We start from the raw sequence: 7,825 nt of genomic DNA, 5'->3' as shown, positions 1-7,825 counted from the left end.
AATTGAGACAATAGTAATAGGCAGAAGCAGAGCTAAATGGAAAACTCTCCAGCAATCATCCTCCCAAAAAGAACACCAAATTAAACAACTATCCATACAAGAAAGCAGGCGTCATAAGAACCAAAAATCAGATGAGCAATCAGAGTTTAAACTGGTTTAAACATCATATCAAGGAAAGAGACACTGAAGAGGATAGGAAAGGCAATCTTGAACTGCCGACATCACCCCTCCCCAATCCTGCAATGGTGATTCTATGGTGTGGTGAGAGAATCTGTGTGCTTGAGGAAGGGAGAGTGCAGTGATTACGGGAGTTTGCATTGGAACTCAGTACTGCGCTGTCAGCAGAAATCCACATGGGGCAGAATTCAGCCAGTGCCCACAGAGGGAGCATTTAGACCAGCCATAGACTGAGAGGAATCATCCACTCCAGTGGTTGGAACCTGAGTTTTGGCAAGCGCCCTCACATAGGCTAAAGTGCTCTGGGGTCCTAAATAAATTTGAAAGGCATCCCATGCCACAAGGACTGCAATTCCTGGGCAAGTCTTGGTGCTGTGCTGGGCTCAGAGCCAGTAGACTTGGGTGCACAACCTAGTGAGACACCAGCCAGGACAGCAAGGGAGTGCTTGCATCACTCCTCCTTTAATCCCAGGTAGCAGCTCTTCATTCTCCTTGAGGAAAGTACAAAGGACTTTGTCTTGCAACTTGGATACCAGCTCAGTCATGGTAGAATGGGGCACTAGGCAGAGTCCTGAGGCCCCCTTTCTAGGCCCTACCAGCCAGGAAACATTTCTAGACACAGCCTGGGACAAGAGGGAACCTGCTGCCTTGAAGGAAAAGACCCAGTTTTGGCAGGATTTATCACCTGCTGACTGAAGAGCCACACCCCAGCCCAGGGCCTTGCATAAACACCAGTGGTACCCAGGGAATGGTCACACGGGCCTTGGATGAGACCCAGGCCCGTGCTGGCTTCACAGGTGACCCAGTGTATTCCCGGCTGTAATGGCCACAAGGAGAGGTTCCTTCTGCTTGAGGAAAGGAGAGGGAAGAATAAAGGGGACTTTATCTTGCAGCTTAGGCACCAGCTCAGCCAGAGGGGGTTAGAAAATTAAGCACGGTTCTGAGGTCCTTAATTGTATACCTTAGCTCCTGTATGGCATTTATGGACCCAGCCTGGGCCACAGGAGAGCTTGCTGCCCTGAAGAGAAAGACTCATGCCTGGAAGAATTCACCAAAAGCTGACTGAAAAGCCCTTGGACCTTGAGTGAACATCAGTGGAGCCCAAACAGTACTCACCATAGGTGTCACGTGGTGGTGGCCACAGGGAGAGAATTCTTCTGCATGAGGAAAGGAAAGATAAGAGTGAGAAGGACTTTCTCTTGGGGCTTGGGTGCCAGGTCAGCTGCAGTTTTAGAGTAGCAAGCAAATTCCTAAGTTTTCCAACTCCAGGCCCTGGCTCCTGGATGACAATCGTGGACCTGCCCTGGGCCGGGGTGTGGCTCACTGCCCTGAAGGGAAGGGCATCATAAGCCTGACTGAATTCATCACCTGCTCTCTGAAGAGCTCTTGGACGTTGGGCCAGGCAGTGGTCACTGTGGGACTCAGGCGAGACCCAGCATTGTACTGATTTCAGGTCTTACCCGGTATAGTCCTGGTGGTGGTGGCCAGAGGGGTGCTTGTGTAATCCTTCCCCAAGTTCCAGGCAGCTCAGCACAAAGAGAGAGACTCCAGTATTCTGGAGGAAAATAAGGGAAGAGAACAACAGTCTCTGCCTGGTAATCCGAGAAATTTTCTTGGATCTTACCCAGGTCCACCAAAGTAGTACCTCTTCAAGTCTGAAAGAGCTATAATGTTACTGGGCTCGCGGTGCCCACTAATGAATATATGGCCTCAGTGACCAATAATTTAGATCACAACACTCAATTCCTTTTGAAAACTCAGAAAGCCTTCCCAAGAAGTATAGATACAAACAAACTCAAACTGGAAAGACCTACAATACTTAACTTTTAATGCCCAGACGTCAACAAACATCACAAGCGTTAAGACCATCCAAGAAAACATGACTTCACCAAACAAACTAAATAAAGTACAATTACCAATCTCAAAGTTACAGAGATAGGTGACCTTTCAGATGGAAAATTCAAACTAGCTGTTTTGCAGAAGCTCAATGAAACCACAAAAGACATAGAATAAGCAAATCTATGCTGAGCAAAAAGAACAAAACTGAAAGAATCACATTATCTGACCTCAAATTATATTACAGAGCTCTAGTAACCAAAACAGCATAGTTCTGGGATAAAAACAGACATGTAGAAGAATGGAACAGAATAAGGAACCCAGAGATAAATCTGTACATTAACAGTGAACTCATTTTCAACAAAGGTGCCAAGAACATTGGGGAAAGAACAGTCTCTTCAATAAATGGTGCCAGGAAAACTGCATTTCCATATGCAGAAGAATGAAGCTAGATCCCTCTTTCTCACCATATACAAAAATCAAATCAAAATGGATTAAAGATTAAATCTAAGACCTCAAACTATGAAACTACTAAACAAAAACATTGAGGAAACTCTCCGGGACATTGGTCTGGGCAAAGATTTATCAAGTAATACCCCAAAGGCACAGGCAACCGAACCAAAAATGCACAAATGGGATCACATTAAGTCAAAAAGCTTCTGCACAGCAAAGGAAACAATCAACAATGTGAAGAGAAACCCCACAAATGGGGAGAAAATACTTGCAAACTATCCATCTGACAAGGAATTAATAACCAGAATATATAAGGAGCTTAAACAATTAAATAGGAAAAAAATCTAATAATCTGATTTTAAAATGGGCAAAAGATCTGAATAGACATTTCTCAAAAGAAGATATACAAATAACAGACATATAAAAAGGTGGTCATCATCATCCATGATCAGAGAAATGCAAATCAAGACTACAATGAGATGTCATCTCACCTTAGTAAAAAATGGCTTATATACAAAAAAAGCAGGCAATAACAAATGCTGGTGAGGAGGTGGCGGAAAGAGAACCCTCACGCACTGTTGAAGGGAATGTAAATTAGTACAACCACTATGGAGAACAGCATGGAGATTCCTCAAAAAACTAAAAATAGAACTACCATACAATCCAGCAATCCACTGCTAGGTATATTGCCAAAAGAAAGGACATCAGTATGTCAAAGCAATATCTGAACTCCTATGTTTACTGTAGCACTAGTCATGATAGCCAAGATTTGGAAGCAACCTAAGTGTCCATCAACAGATGAATGGATAAAGAAAATGTGGTACATGCAAACCACGGAGTACTATTCAGCCATATAAAAGAATGAGATCCTGTCATTTGCAGCAACATGGATGGAACTGGAGTCATTATATTAAGTGAAATAAGCCAGGCACAGAAAGACAAACATCGCACATTCTCACTTATTTGTGGAAGCTAAAAATTAAGACAATTGAACTAATGGAGATAGACAGTAGAAGGACGGTTACCAGAGGCTGGGAAAGACGGGGTAGGGGAAGTTGGGGATGGCTAATAGGTACAAAAATATAGTTAGGTAGAATGACTAAGATCTAGTACTTATAGCACATCAGAGTGACTACAGTCAACAATAATGTATTGTACATTTAAAAATAATTAAAAGTATAATTGGATTGTTTATAACACAGAAAAATTATAAATGCTTGAGGCGATATATTCTACAAATTTTTCCTAAATTAAGTCCACAGATGATGTGACTCCAGAGCATTTATATAAGACCACTACCTGCCCCAAATGAATGATAGCTGACGGGAGATGGGGGCAGACACCTTGTTCTTGCTTTTAGCCATATCTAGTCCCCACGTGACTTACTCTAGGTTATAAAGGGTGACCACTGAATCAGGAAATACAAATACAGAATAAATGGTTTACGGGAAACTCATTATAATATACATTAAAATAATAATATCTGTATTTCCAAATGCTATGGTCACCCTGTACATAAAACAGTATGAACAATTATAGTCCCTATGCTCTGAGAGTCAATAAACTAAAATAAATAAATAATTGTTGCAGAGAAAAGCACAAAACTGGCAAGAAAATTTAGCCAAAATAACTATGTCAAACTCATAGCTAAAAATTCAAAAGAAAAATGTATGTGTCAGCAAATATGTCCAGTTTTTCTTTAACTCGTAAGAAAGGAGATATTGTCATGACACACAATTTTGTCTCAGTTTCTATCCTTAAAATTGTTACTTTACACTTACACACCCAACCAATCAAGAAATTAGAAATATACGTTTGAATTATTTACCCACCACTGAGTAGATGTTTGAACAAAGCCTTTTTCTTTTCTTTTCAATTTTTAATTGACAAATAACAATTATATATGCATTTATTGTGTACAACATATTTTGAAATATGTATATATGGTGGATTGGCCAAATTGAGCTAATGAACATATGCATTATCTCACACAGTTATCATATTTGGGGTGAGAACACATAAAACCTACTCCCTTAGCATTTTTCAATACAATAAATCATACAAAACCTTTCTTTACAAACTCCAAGCCCATGCCTAAAAAGTAAAAGTTGGAAAAACTTTCTACCTGTTAGTTTTAGCAAACTTCACCTTCTCCTTGGAAGAAAAGCAAATATATGTTAACTGGAAGGTTGATAGGAAAACCTGCTGATTTCCAGGCAAACTGGGTGTGTTGGGTTAGAAAAAAGAATGTTCTCATTGATTTAGATTGGACACCTGGTAAGCCCTTTAGAAGACTCTGTACCTGTCTCAGAAAAGAGCAATATAGGCCCAAAATGACCAACCAGATAGAGAGAATCATGTTCATTCCATTTTCTGCCAAGAGTTTTGTAAAAACTACAGGCATAAAAAATTAAAGGTTTTATTGCAGGACAGATGGGCATGCATGCTGGGAAGCCATATAGCTGGCCCACACAAAACGGATGAACAATCCCTGATTTTCATAACACTTCACTTGAAGACACAGCATATTTCCTGCCTGAGCAAAGAAGCCAAGGGAATAGGAAAGACTCCTTTCTAATATTTTTCCAGATAGTTAAAAGTGATTGTCTAGAGAATTTCCATTTGCAGTTAGCTTGGCATGCCTTTTACCAGAATTCATTATTCCACTCAGCTTTAGAAGCCTGGGGGAGGTGGGGAAGAAGGGTTGTGTCCACATGGTCTTGATCTCTACTATCTGTTAATCCTATCTAACTAGGGCAGTCCCTGAGTTACATGATTTCTTCTCTGGGGCTATTTATATTTAACACAAGATTCAAGAAATGGTCTCCAAACCCTAGTCTGGGAAACATTAAAAAGACAGATTCTTTTATACAATTTAGCAAGTTTGGATGGGAGGAGGTGTTGTTAGAAAACTGTATTTTCTCCAGTATTCCCAATAAACAGACTCCCATTTGGTAATCACTACTTACAAGATCAAAAAGTATTAGAACTCAGACTAATAAATCGCTAAAGTAGAATTTAATGCATGAGCAATGGAAATAAACATTTTGGAAGGGAAATCATACACCAGCAGCTGCCTATTAACCTTTGCATAAATTTAACTGGGTTGAGCGGTTTTAAGTTTTCATCTAGTCAATATCTGAATACAGAAAGTTTAGACTAAATGGCTCCCAACTTCACTTCAAGAACTGTATGCAGTGATGAGCTTGTAAATTAACCACATCTCCAGGAAAAGATGTATGCATATATATCTCTCATATACATATATATATACACATGCACACATATGTTTATTAGAAATTCTGCTGATGTAAAACATGTAACCTACAATTCACAAAATAATAAATATATAATATTCTTTATTGTAAACTTCATATACATTTAACTTCAGTGTGACTTGCTATTTCTTAAAAATCCACTATCAGTTTTTATAATTATATGCCAACAATAGTGTCACAAAATCAGACTATGAATATATGCTTGATTACTATCCAATTCAGCACAGAAATCACTCACATCATTAAGAAATGAGTGTAGTTATGACAAAATGTTGGTTGATAATTTTGTTTACATTAAGGAATAAGATGAAAGTGAAATAAGCCATGTGCTGGAAATTCACTCATTCGTCAATAAAGTGAGTGACTTCTTTGCTAAATTAGATAACAGTTTGTAAATACTGGCAGAAATGTCTTCATGTTTTTTATGCTATTCACAATATCATAGCCACAGACAGGACACACTTTAAGTTTATTCAGCATTTAACATTTTCTCCATCACTTCTAAAATGTAGGCAATCAACAAAACGTAAATGAAGCCCTGATTTGCACCATTTGCTGATTGCTGTAGTATAAAGACTCCCACCTGGCCGATTTTAAGTTACCAACATGAAGTCTCTGAGGGCCAAGTTTGGAAGAGATGCAAAGAAGTGTCTCTTTCACCAGATAATTGATATATAACCTGAAGAGCAGAGATAATAGTTAAAAGTGATAAAAGAATTAGGAAGTAATAAATTTTGAATATTGAGTTATTTTATATTAATATAAATTAATTGTGTTTATATAATTTAATTTTTAATAATGATTGTGTTGGCCAAGGGTGGTGGCTCACGCCTGTAATCCCAGTACTTTGGGAGGCTGAGGCAGGCAGATCACCAGAGATCAGGAATTCGAGATCAGTCTGACCAACATGGAGAAACACCGTCTCTACTAAAAATATAAAATTAGCCGGGCGTGGTGGCGTGTGCCTGTAATCCCAGCTACTCAGGAGGCTGAGGCAGGAGAATCGCTTGAACCCAGGAGGTGGAGGTTACTATGAACTGAGATCACACCGTTGCACTCCAGCCTGGGCAACAAGAGGGAAACTCCATTTCAAAAAACAAACAAATAAATAAATAAATATATATATATATATATAATGATTGTGTTTAACAACTACTTCACAAAATTTCTGAAAATTTTACAGTTGACTCTCTCAAGCCAGTTAGCACCACTTAAAGCCATTGTTACATGTTTGCTTGCAAATATTCAGATGGGAAGAGGCAAGGCAAAATAGATAAGTTAGCCAATGCTATGGGTGGAGGTTAGGAGAGCAGGAGTATGTGGAATAAAAATGTAGAAAAAAATGTTCTTACCTGTTTGCAACCTTAACTCCCAGAGATTACCATTTCAATGTTGTAATAGGAACTCACCAGCAGGATTCTCCACAGAAGAATGGATATCAACCAATGGATAGTGGACCTCCGTCTCTGGCCATGGCACCATCTCTCAAAGCAATGGTCCAGTGGTTTTCAATCCTGGTGATCATCAGAATCACCTATGTTGTTGTTGTTGTTGTTGTTGTTGCTGCTGTTGTTTTTAATGCAGGCATCAGGGTCACCTAAACCAGAATTTCCTAAGGTAAGTCCACTTTCCAATCTACTTTGAAATTTTAACCCAGAATGTTCACTGTTAATGGCATCTACTTGGCTTAAGTTCATATTAGTGAGAGTCAATTTCTAAAAGTTCACCCTGAAACTAGGTAACTACTCACATCAATTTCAACAAGTATATAAAATAATTAATTTCTGTGTTTAAATGGGAAATTATATGCAGTGTGTTCTTTTTAGAATCAGCTATAATAAAATGAGACATTTCATTTATAAAATTTCTTAACAATGTTTTCTTCTAATAACCAGCCATAAATTCCCCATGAGTGAAAAGTTTATGTTCACAGTATTATGTTGCCTTTCTGTATTTTCAAAATTGAAAGATGAAGAAGAAACAAACTTTGATCTGACTGACATTATGATGACAGGAACAGAGAGAGACATTTTTAGGACATATTTTCAAAACTGTGCACATGAAATGACATTTCAAGTTTG

At 38.7% G+C, this 7,825-nt stretch overlaps 1 long non-coding RNA gene across 1 annotated transcript; it reads right to left on the bottom strand.

Moving 5' to 3' along the window:
• Positions 1 to 1,201: 1,201 nt before the first annotated feature.
• LOC126957892 (uncharacterized) lies at positions 1,202 to 7,337 on the bottom strand. The gene is made up of 3 exons (XR_007727004.1): positions 7,154 to 7,337; positions 6,328 to 6,423; positions 1,202 to 1,732 (listed from the first exon to the last, which is right to left on the bottom strand). It is a non-coding gene; the product is annotated as an uncharacterized LOC126957892 (long non-coding RNA).
• Positions 7,338 to 7,825: the final 488 nt, after the last annotated feature.

The sequence above is a fragment of the Macaca thibetana genome, chromosome 7 (genome assembly GCF_024542745.1).
Source record: "Macaca thibetana thibetana isolate TM-01 chromosome 7, ASM2454274v1, whole genome shotgun sequence".
Taxonomy (NCBI): Eukaryota; Metazoa; Chordata; class Mammalia; order Primates; family Cercopithecidae; genus Macaca; species Macaca thibetana.
The sequence above is the reverse complement of the archived record's forward strand: the minus strand, read 5'-3'. Positions and strand labels throughout refer to the sequence as shown.